Here is a 9,523-nt window from a genome sequence, read left to right as displayed (position 1 = left end):
TCCATCCAGAGGCAGCTTACCTTTTGACATTTTCAGTGTCAGGAAGGAAACCAGTTACCTCTAATCAGAGACTTTGGTATTTGGTTCAATTCAGGAGCTAACCACCTACAGGAAATGAAAAGACAGAACACAAAGTCTGTTAAAGCAGGTTGTTTTGATCGTCAGTAAAACTCTGCTCCAGTACCCTGGCATTCTCAACTTTATTGAATGTGAGGGTTCATAATGAACACAGCATGTTGACGTCTGATTTCAGTAAGGAAACTCCACCTCTTTCTCTCTGCTCCCTATTTTTGTGTTTGACAAGAAGCTCTTCCTTCTGTAGATAAACTCATAAAACTTTATCTGATATGGCACAAGGTAAAAGTTTGAATGAATCACAAAACATTTAGGCTTTGTGGCAACCAACCAAATTTCATAAAATCTTTCCTCAAACAGCTTACAGTATGCACTGTAAAGTCATTTATCCAACAAGTATCTATGGAATATTTATTTGTACCTGTACATAGAATTTTTTTTAAGTGCAAGAAAGGAAAAAACAATCACAAAATATTCAGCACCAGCAACCCTAAAGTTTTAAATTCCATGGGCTTTGAGGTTTGATTATTTAGCTCAAGTTGTAGGTCAGATAAGAGACATTCTGGTCAAAGGACTTATTATTTTAGATATTTTATCTCCTGAGTAATATTGGTGATATAGAGACTCCAGGAATGTATGGTCAGGGAAGGTGCAGAGACCAACATCAGAGCTTGTTGAGAGGCTGGAGAAAGAGCTATAGCAAGAGATTAAATAAACTATTCCCCAGACCCCTGTTTGTCATTTACATTAATGACCACTTGCCCAAAAAGCAGGGAAAGAATTGACTCAAATAAAGCCTATTTAGCATGTCTGTTCATCAATCAAACATTTACTCGGTTTTTCCCATGCACCAAACACTGTGCCAGGTATGGGATCTGGCAATGACTACCAAGACAGCCCCTAACAGGAGCAAATACTCATTTCAAAGCCACTGACCTAAAATGGCTCTTTTTTTTTTTTCTGAAAAATGTTAACAGCTTTTTTTTTTCCCTCTAGTTTTTAATCCAATGAACATTTCACTAATTCTTTATGGTTCTGTCATTTAGATGTTTGGCTTCTGAACTAAGGCCATTGAAAGAAGGTTAAGAGACCATTAAGACTGATTAGGATAAAATACTAGCAAGGTCCTTTAGGTTTTTGTCTACTGAGATTGTACCATGAAATCCTCCTCAGGGACATCTGTCTAATAACTACAACTATTTATTTCTAATTAATTTTTTAAAAATGTTTGGTGTGGCATGACTGGGGCTGATGGAGCAAGGGGAAAGTTAAAGTTTTTGCCCCATTTTTAGAATTCATTTTTTCCCATTTCTCTCTTTAATTAAATGAGTGCTAATATCTAAGCTACATGCCCTTTTTGACCTTAGTCTTTCTAATTGACGAAAATCTTAGCTGTGGGAAATGCAAGAATTATGCACATTTCTCTCAGGTCTTACCCTTGAGAAAATTTTACACGGTTCTCCTTGCTCCTCCCTTACTTTATACCGTCTGGTATATCTGTGATTTCAAGAACAGCCCTGTAATTTGAAATTTAGTTTCTAAATTTCAAGAGTGACTTTTCAGCCCATCTGCTTATTGATTTATTGTTAACCTTTTAGTTCTGGAATAGGGTTTTAGAGCCTAGTTTCATTGGAATTTATCTAGTCAATTCCATTAATTTATGCTAAGGTTGTGAGGATCTTTTCTGAATCACACAATTTGTTTCAGTGGAAACCAAATGGGAAGAGGTTTCCAGACTCCCATCAGTGTTCTTTTTGCCACATCTTTTTAAAAAAATAAATTTTACCTTCATTTATTCCTTCTTTTTTTAATTTATTTTTTAATTGAAGTATAGTTGATTCACGTTTCAGGTGTACAGCAAAGATTTAGTTATACATATATATATTCTTTTTCTGATTCTTTTCCATTACATCTTCTTATTCTGGTTTTAAGATGCAATATTGTATATAAATAATAGCTGAGCATTTCTTAAATAAATATTTCTGATAATAACCAGCAAAGGAAACACTGGAACCCAGCTGGTAAATTTCATGAGGAGACATAATGCCTGACAAATCGAGACAATGAGAGAAAGAAAACAAGAGTCCTCTCAGTCTCTCTTGATCTCAGTCACTTCTCAAGAAAAAAAATTCTCCTCTATCTAGGCTTGTTTCTTCTGAAGACCACAGCGTCCGTGTGGAATTATCTCAAATACCGGATTGTGGATAGAAAAACTCTCTGAGAAACAGGTCGAAAGTACAATCTTGATGTTGCCATGGCATATTTTAATAGCACCCCTGAAATGGGTTAAAGAACATACAGTTTGTCTGATTGCACTTACGTGGAACTCCAAAGTCATTTTGGTAACAGAAACTGATCTAACCTGTTATTAAACTCAGTGTCTATTTTTTTTTAAGGGATAAAAATTGCTTTGGTAAGAACTTTAAAATTCAAAAATCTATTAATGAACCAGTCCAACAAAGCCTAGTAAAATGAAGGATCTGTATCTTTATTCATGCATCTTGATTCAAAATGAATATATCTTTAATCTTTTATGGTTATAGATAGAAGGAAAAAATTTTCTGCATCTAAATGTACTTGATGAAAAATTAGATATAAATATTGGCATATGTCTCTAAAATTGCATTTCTCAGGGAAATAGCCATTTAGCTCCTGAGAGGTTTTTGGGAACAAAATTGATACAAAGGAAAAGATACCAGGGCTTTCTAAATTAAAAGTATCTGATAAATAATGTTAAAAGATTTTTGAAAAGTCCGACATAGTAAAAATGGTACAGATAAAATTGGAATAAAGGAATAATAAGGGCTTCCCTGGTGGCGCAGTGGTTGAGAGTCTGCCTACCAATGCAGGGGACACGGGTTCGAGCCCTGGTCTGGGAGAATCCCACATGCTGCGGAGCAACTAAGCCCATGAGCCACAATTACTGAGCCTGCGCGTCTGGAGCTTGTGCTCCGCAACAGGAGAGGCCGCGATAGTGAGAGGCCGGTGCACCGCGATGAAGAGTGGCCCCCGCTTGCCGCAACTGGAGAAAGCCCTCACACAGAAACGAAGACCCAACGCAGCCATAAATAAAGAAATAAATAAAATTTAAAAAAACAAAAAAGAAATAATAAAAGAAAGTAAATTAGCTAAACTGTCAAGCTTTCTTAATTTATTGAAGGAAGTGTTTAGGGGATTAAGTGTGGATTCTTACATGCTCATACTTCAAGGTGAGATAATGTTGGCATAACCATTTAGGACCTCCCTCAGTCTTGTCCACATTGTTTGGCAGGCTTCAGGTGCATGCTTCTGTGATTCGGTAGTATCTTCTCTTTGGATATACTTTTCATCTCAAAACAATGTATAAACATTACGCCTCCAGTTCTAGGAGATCTTGAGGTACAAAGTAAAATCAGAATGGATGTGATCATGGAAATATCCACAGTGAGGCGTTAACATCTACAGTTAACTATGTCAGCCTCAGAATTCCTGCTGTACTATCCACCGTTTCACACAATTCAGCCAGCTGACTCAGTCAAAACCTTAAGGCTCATCAGAATAAATTAATGAGTCATCATTAACAAATGGGCAGAGTATGTCCCTTTTTTCCTCACTGGGGTAAAATAACGCTCCTGAGTACTTCTGGAGTAAATGTATATCAACTATTTAGTCTTTTGAATTACTAAGACCATCAATAATAATATACGTACTTAAGGAAGACAAGAAATTTTCAGAGTTCTGGGTTACTACTTGCCAAAAACTGTAAAGAAATGATTTTTCATATATTTATGAAGAAAAATTAATTGACAAGCAGACTTTTTTGTGATTCTTAATAATAATCACAGTTTTATGTGTCTGATGGGATGAGGCAGTTAGAGATGCAATCCTAGTGTTTCTGTCCACATGTTCATAATTCAATGAAGGTGTTCAGAGAAAGGCCTTTGTTTTGCCCTTTCTTTGAGTTCAGAAGCTCACACTGTGTACAATAATATTTTTCATTCCTACCAGGTGATATAATGATAAGAATATGTTTAAGATCAGCAGCTGAGACGTTAAATGTAAATACAATGTGTTATTAACAGAAGCCAAAATACCATTCAAGTGACTGGGGGAAAATAGAAATTCATCAGGCATCAAAATTCCAAATAAGACCTCCATATTAATCAGTGCTTATTTAAATCATATTAACTAATTTAATAAACTAATATTTTCCTTTGCCTTTTTCTATTAATTTTTTAAAACACTTAACACCTTTATTGGACTAAAATTTATACAATAAAATTCACCCATTGAAAGTATGCAGCCTGATGATTTTTAGTAAAATTTAGAATTGTGCAAATATCATCATAGTTCAGTTTTTTTTAGATAACTTCCCTCACTCTAAGAAGATCTCTCGTGTCTGTTTTCAGTGAAACCTGCTCCCACTCCCTGACCCAGGTACCACTGATGTAGTTTCTGTCTCTACATTTTTGCTTTTTCTAGAAATTTTATGTAAAAGGTGTTATAGGCAGAAAAAAAGCCTCCCCAAAATGTCCACACCCTAATCCCTAGACCCCATAAATGTGTTACCTCACATAGCAAAAGTGGCCTTGCTCATGTGACTAAGACCTATATATAGCTGGGGAGGCTATCCTAGATTATCTGGGTGAGCCCAATCTAATCACATGAGTCCTTAAAAGCAGAGAACCTTTCCCAGCTGAGTCAAAGAGACACAATAATGGAAGACAGGTTAGAAAGATGCACTGTGAGAAGGACTTGACCAATCATTGCTTGCTTCAAAGATAAAGAAAAGGGGTCATGAGACAGGGAATGCAGACAACTGCTAGAAGGGAAAAGTCAAGGAAACTGATTCTCTTCTAGAGCCTTCAGAAAGAAACAATACCCAAATCAATATCCAATATAAAATAATCAGTGACGTCTTTTGAGAGGATTGCTAATTATTTATTGACAGCATATAACTTAAGCACCATTTACAGCCTTAAAAAACTAGAGTTGTCTTTGTTGGCGCTCAAAATGGTAGAACCCAGAGAGGGTGGACAACATTTTAAATTTCTACTACTTCTTTTTTCCCATGGGACCAAATAATAAAGATTTTCTTCCTTTTAATTTCTGTTTTGCTGTTGTATCAACATCGCTGATCTAAGAAGAATCATTTAAAAATTTGTGTCAGTGAAACAGACATTAGCTACTTGTTAGTACACTGCTTTTGCACAGTCTGTATGAACAGGTGAATTTTCTCTAGTGCTGAATCTTTCCATTTAGTCAAACCATTCCAAAATATGAGTGAAAATGTCAAAATATGAATATTCCTACTTACCTTGGACTCTGAAAAGAGTCAATATGGAATACTTGACATTTAGCCTAATTACCATAATTTCAATAAATCATGTAAGAAAATGTCGGTGAACCCAAGATAATATTCTTTTTTCCTAGTAGCTGGTTTAGTTGTTTTCTCCAAATCTCTATTTATGGGAAAAGATTCGGAGTTCTCTCATTGTCAATTTATACTTGAGTTGAGTTATGTAAATATACCGAAGAATATCTAGACATCTAAAATAATGGGATTTTGTGCTTGGTCTAAATTCAATTCATCTATTTGGTATATGAAGTTATATCTTGTTAGAATTAAAGAAAACAATAGATAGCCCATTTACAGACTTTTATTTGTATAAATTATAAGAGAACACCTCTAGATATTGTTAAACCACACATGGGTAATAACCCATCCTGAAAATAATTTTTTCCTATGAAGTTTAATTGCTGAACTTTAGTTTTTGCTAATATATCTGCCACTAGATGAGATGTGTCTGAATATACTACCTAGAGTTCAAGGCAGAAGTTTTTGTGCTTGAAAATTTTTTAAATTAATAAATCTAGGTTTATTTCATGAAATAAAAATGTTTTTTTTTTTTTTTTTTAAATTTATTTATTTATTTATTTATGGCTGTGTTGGGTCTTCGTTTCTGTGCGAGGGCTTTCTCTAGTTGTGGCGAGCGGGGGCCACTCTTCATCGCGGTGCGCGGGCCTCTCACTATCGCGGCCTCTCTTGTTGCGGAGCACAGGCTCCAGACGCGCAGGCTCAGTAATTGTGGCTCAGGGGCCCAGCTGCTCTGCGGCATGTGGGATCTTCCCAGACCAGGGCTCGAACTCGTGTCCCCTGCATTAAGCAGGCAGATTCTCAACCACTGCGCCACCAGGGAAGCCCCTATAAAAATGTTTTGAATCACCTTTAATCAGACTAAAAAGGTAAAGACCAAAGTACAATATATTCAATACTGAGATTAGCTCAGATTTGTGCTCTACAGACAATTCCATTTCTGACTATGACATCAGTATGCATTTGGGAATTATAGTAATTGCCACCATAAGATTAAATTCAAATACTCTTAACTCTTTACTGACTGATCCTTCATTCATCCTTCTGTATTTTTTGTAATCCAAACTTTTATTATGTATGTATTTATAAAAATTAATCCTACCATTTGTTACCTTATTTTTAGGTGTAAATGTATAACACTTATTTTCAAAAATTTTGTTGGTGAAACCGATTATAAGAACAGAAAATTAGAGGCTATTTGCAGCACTATCTATTGGTCGTGAAATTTAAAAACTAAATCCCCATTATGTTAGTGGCATGTTAATTATTCACAAAAATTTTTTAAAATAATTAATAGATTTCAAAAAATATTTTATGAGTATCTTTGTACTATTTATCACTAACTTTTGCTTTTTGGTTTTAGTTTTGGTTTTGTTTTGCTTTTCATAAGAGAGTACAGATATCAATTGAATTAAACTTTCTTACATGTTACTTCAAATTATTTAAAATAGTATCTGATGGGAGTTCGTTATTCATGAAGACACTATGTGAAATTGACAGCACAATCCAAAAATAAGGTTGTTTTTATTACTACTACTTTCATTTATTACTTAAATTGACCCATCTTTAAAATAGCCCTGCTTGGGCTTCCCTGGTGGCGCAGTGGTTGAGAATCTGCCTGCCAATGCAGAGGACACGGGTTCGAGCCCTGGTCTGGGAGGATCCCACATGCTGCGGAGCAACTAGGCCCGTGAGCCACAACTACTGAGCCTGCACGTCTGGAGCCTGTGCTCCGCAACAAGAGAGGCCGCGATAGTGAGAGGCCCGCGCACCGCGATGAAGAGTGGCACCCACTCCCCGCAACTGGAGAAAGCCCTCGCACAGAAACGAAGACCCAACACAGCCAAAAATAAATAAATAAATAAATTTAAAGCTTCATGGTCAAAGAAGCAAACAAAATAAAAAACATGTTTTCCCTTTGTCATCTGGGCATTTGCACAGGCTGCTCTCTTTATTAAAAAAAAAAAAAAAAAATAGTCCTGCTTGAGTTGATCCCCAAGTTTGTCACTTGAGTTATAATAAAATTTTATCTTTTACTTTTCTAAAATATTATGCTGTAAATATATAAATTTATGTGTCACTCAGTACCTGGGACAAGTAATACAGGAAGAGTGTCATCTTTCATTAAGTGAAAAGAGACACACAATAAAAAGTTAAGAGACGTGAGCCTGAGTGCTTAGAACTGTGGAAATCTTCCCACACCTCCCCAAGTCCAAGAAAATCCAAAATTTCTTTGAGGACTCTATGCTATACACCATATTTTAACTTCTATTTATATGGGGAGGGGTTTATTTACTTTTAAAAAGAAAAGCAAAGAGAGAAGCAATATTAGGCTTTGTCATACTGTATCCCGATTTTGCATTACTGTACTATTTTCCAATATTTTGTCATGACAGGGGGAATCACAAGTGAATATATCTAGCTATAAGAAAGTGCTAATTTATCCAAACTGATTGAGTTTTTACCTCATGAAATCGGTGGCTTTTCTTGATTGCCAAGGAGATAGTAACTTCAAATGGTGAATTTCTTCATACATATGATTCTATTTTGAGTAAAGATTTGGAGATTATACTATAGTTCATTGAGGTACCCAGAGATTTCTAACTTTTTCTTTCTAAGTCACATTTAAAGTATATAGTTTGGGATGGAATGAAAATATGTAGTTATTTTAATAAAAGCTAGGAAGTTTCTCTTTGCAAAAACAGCATTAGTGACATAACCCTTTTTACCCCCCTATGGTAACATGCTTAGACTTCAATAAAAATGAGAAATGTATATAAGTATTTATTTCACAAACTGGTGGGTCAAACTGTCACAAGTTCTAACAGTATACTTTCCTGTTTTCAATATAGCAAAATATAATTTTCCTAGTTAGCAGGTTAATGAACATCTCTTCTGATAATGCAGTGTCAGTTGCTGTATTCACTGTGGGTGGCTGAGTTTAAATGGACTTTTTTCCTTGTGTCTTAGATGACATGGGCTTTGTTTGTCTCACCTGGCATCCTGAGAAGTCTCTGTGGCATGACTGTGTCTCTGCCTTTCCAGCTCATTCTTTTCTTTAATTTTTGATTCTCTAAAAAGTCAGCATTCACATTTCCCAATGTCTTCACCTTGACTTGCTCAAAACATTGAGTGTTGTAGATAATACTAGTAAGTGTGATTTTATTGCTTTCTTTAACTGTTTTAGGTTTTCTGTTTCCTTTTTTAACTACCACAAATAATGTATTGAATATATATGCACTTACATTTTAGTAGAATATAAAAACAGAAAGAGAAAAAGGACAGTTTGCTTTTTGGATTCATCATGAGAGTTTTCAAAGTCATTATTTTTTAAAAAGTTTCTCAAATGTAGTGAATAATAGCATATGCTCTCTTTTGAGCATACTCAAATCTGAATTTGAATGTCAAAGTCCAGTTTTTGGTTCCTCTATAATTTTCAGCAAAATTCCTAGGTAAAATTACAGGCCAATAATCAAAGGGAATGAGGAGATTATGTGATACAGTATCCTTTATTTGTTTCAGAAAAATTTGGTATTGTTTAATTCACTAACCATCCTGGCTTTTCATTTTACTGACTTAGTGGCCTTGAAATAATTTTAATCCTATTGAAGACTTTATGTATCAGTCATGAATTAATCCTACTAAGATGACTTATAATTTTTAATACATGTGGACATTAATGAAAATTTGCACATCAGGAAGTTTTTCGTCAGAAAAAAATGGGTTCACTCTCTTTCATAGTTATTTGTGATTCTATGTGTGATTGTATGTGCATTTAGGCCTACTTATATATCATCTAATTTTTTAATAGATGAGATTATCATTAATTTTTCAACTAAGAGGACTTAATTTGGAGTTTAAAAATACAGATACTAATGAAAAATAAGGTTGTCATCTGGATTTACTGGGGAAAATTGCAGTACCAAAATTACAGGCACTGTCCTTTATAATTCCTGGTATTGTATACTTTTGAGGGTATCCTGATATACCATTTGGCTTCCTTGTTTTACCTTCTTGTTTGCCAAGACAAGTCTCAGTGAGGTTGAAAAAAGATATATGGGGCCAAATAATACAGTGTGGTTAAAAAACATT

The 9,523-nt window shown here is 35.0% G+C and overlaps 1 long non-coding RNA gene across 4 annotated transcripts in view; it reads right to left on the bottom strand.

The window, feature by feature from the left end:
* Positions 1-9,523, bottom strand: part of LOC309666931 — a 281,226-nt gene that overhangs the window by 86,340 nt on the left and 185,363 nt on the right. For all 4 annotated transcript variants that reach the window (XR_014267359.1, XR_014267360.1, XR_014267361.1 and 1 more), the window contains one exon: positions 21-105. This is a non-coding gene — a long non-coding RNA (uncharacterized lncRNA). The remainder of the gene's footprint in view (positions 1-20; positions 106-9,523) is intronic.

This window comes from Balaenoptera physalus (assembly GCF_965194825.1).
Source record: "Balaenoptera physalus genome assembly, chromosome: 9".
NCBI classification, from domain to species: Eukaryota; Metazoa; Chordata; class Mammalia; order Artiodactyla; family Balaenopteridae; genus Balaenoptera; species Balaenoptera physalus.
Note: the sequence above shows the minus strand (reverse complement) of the source record. Positions and strands in the feature narration are given on the sequence as shown.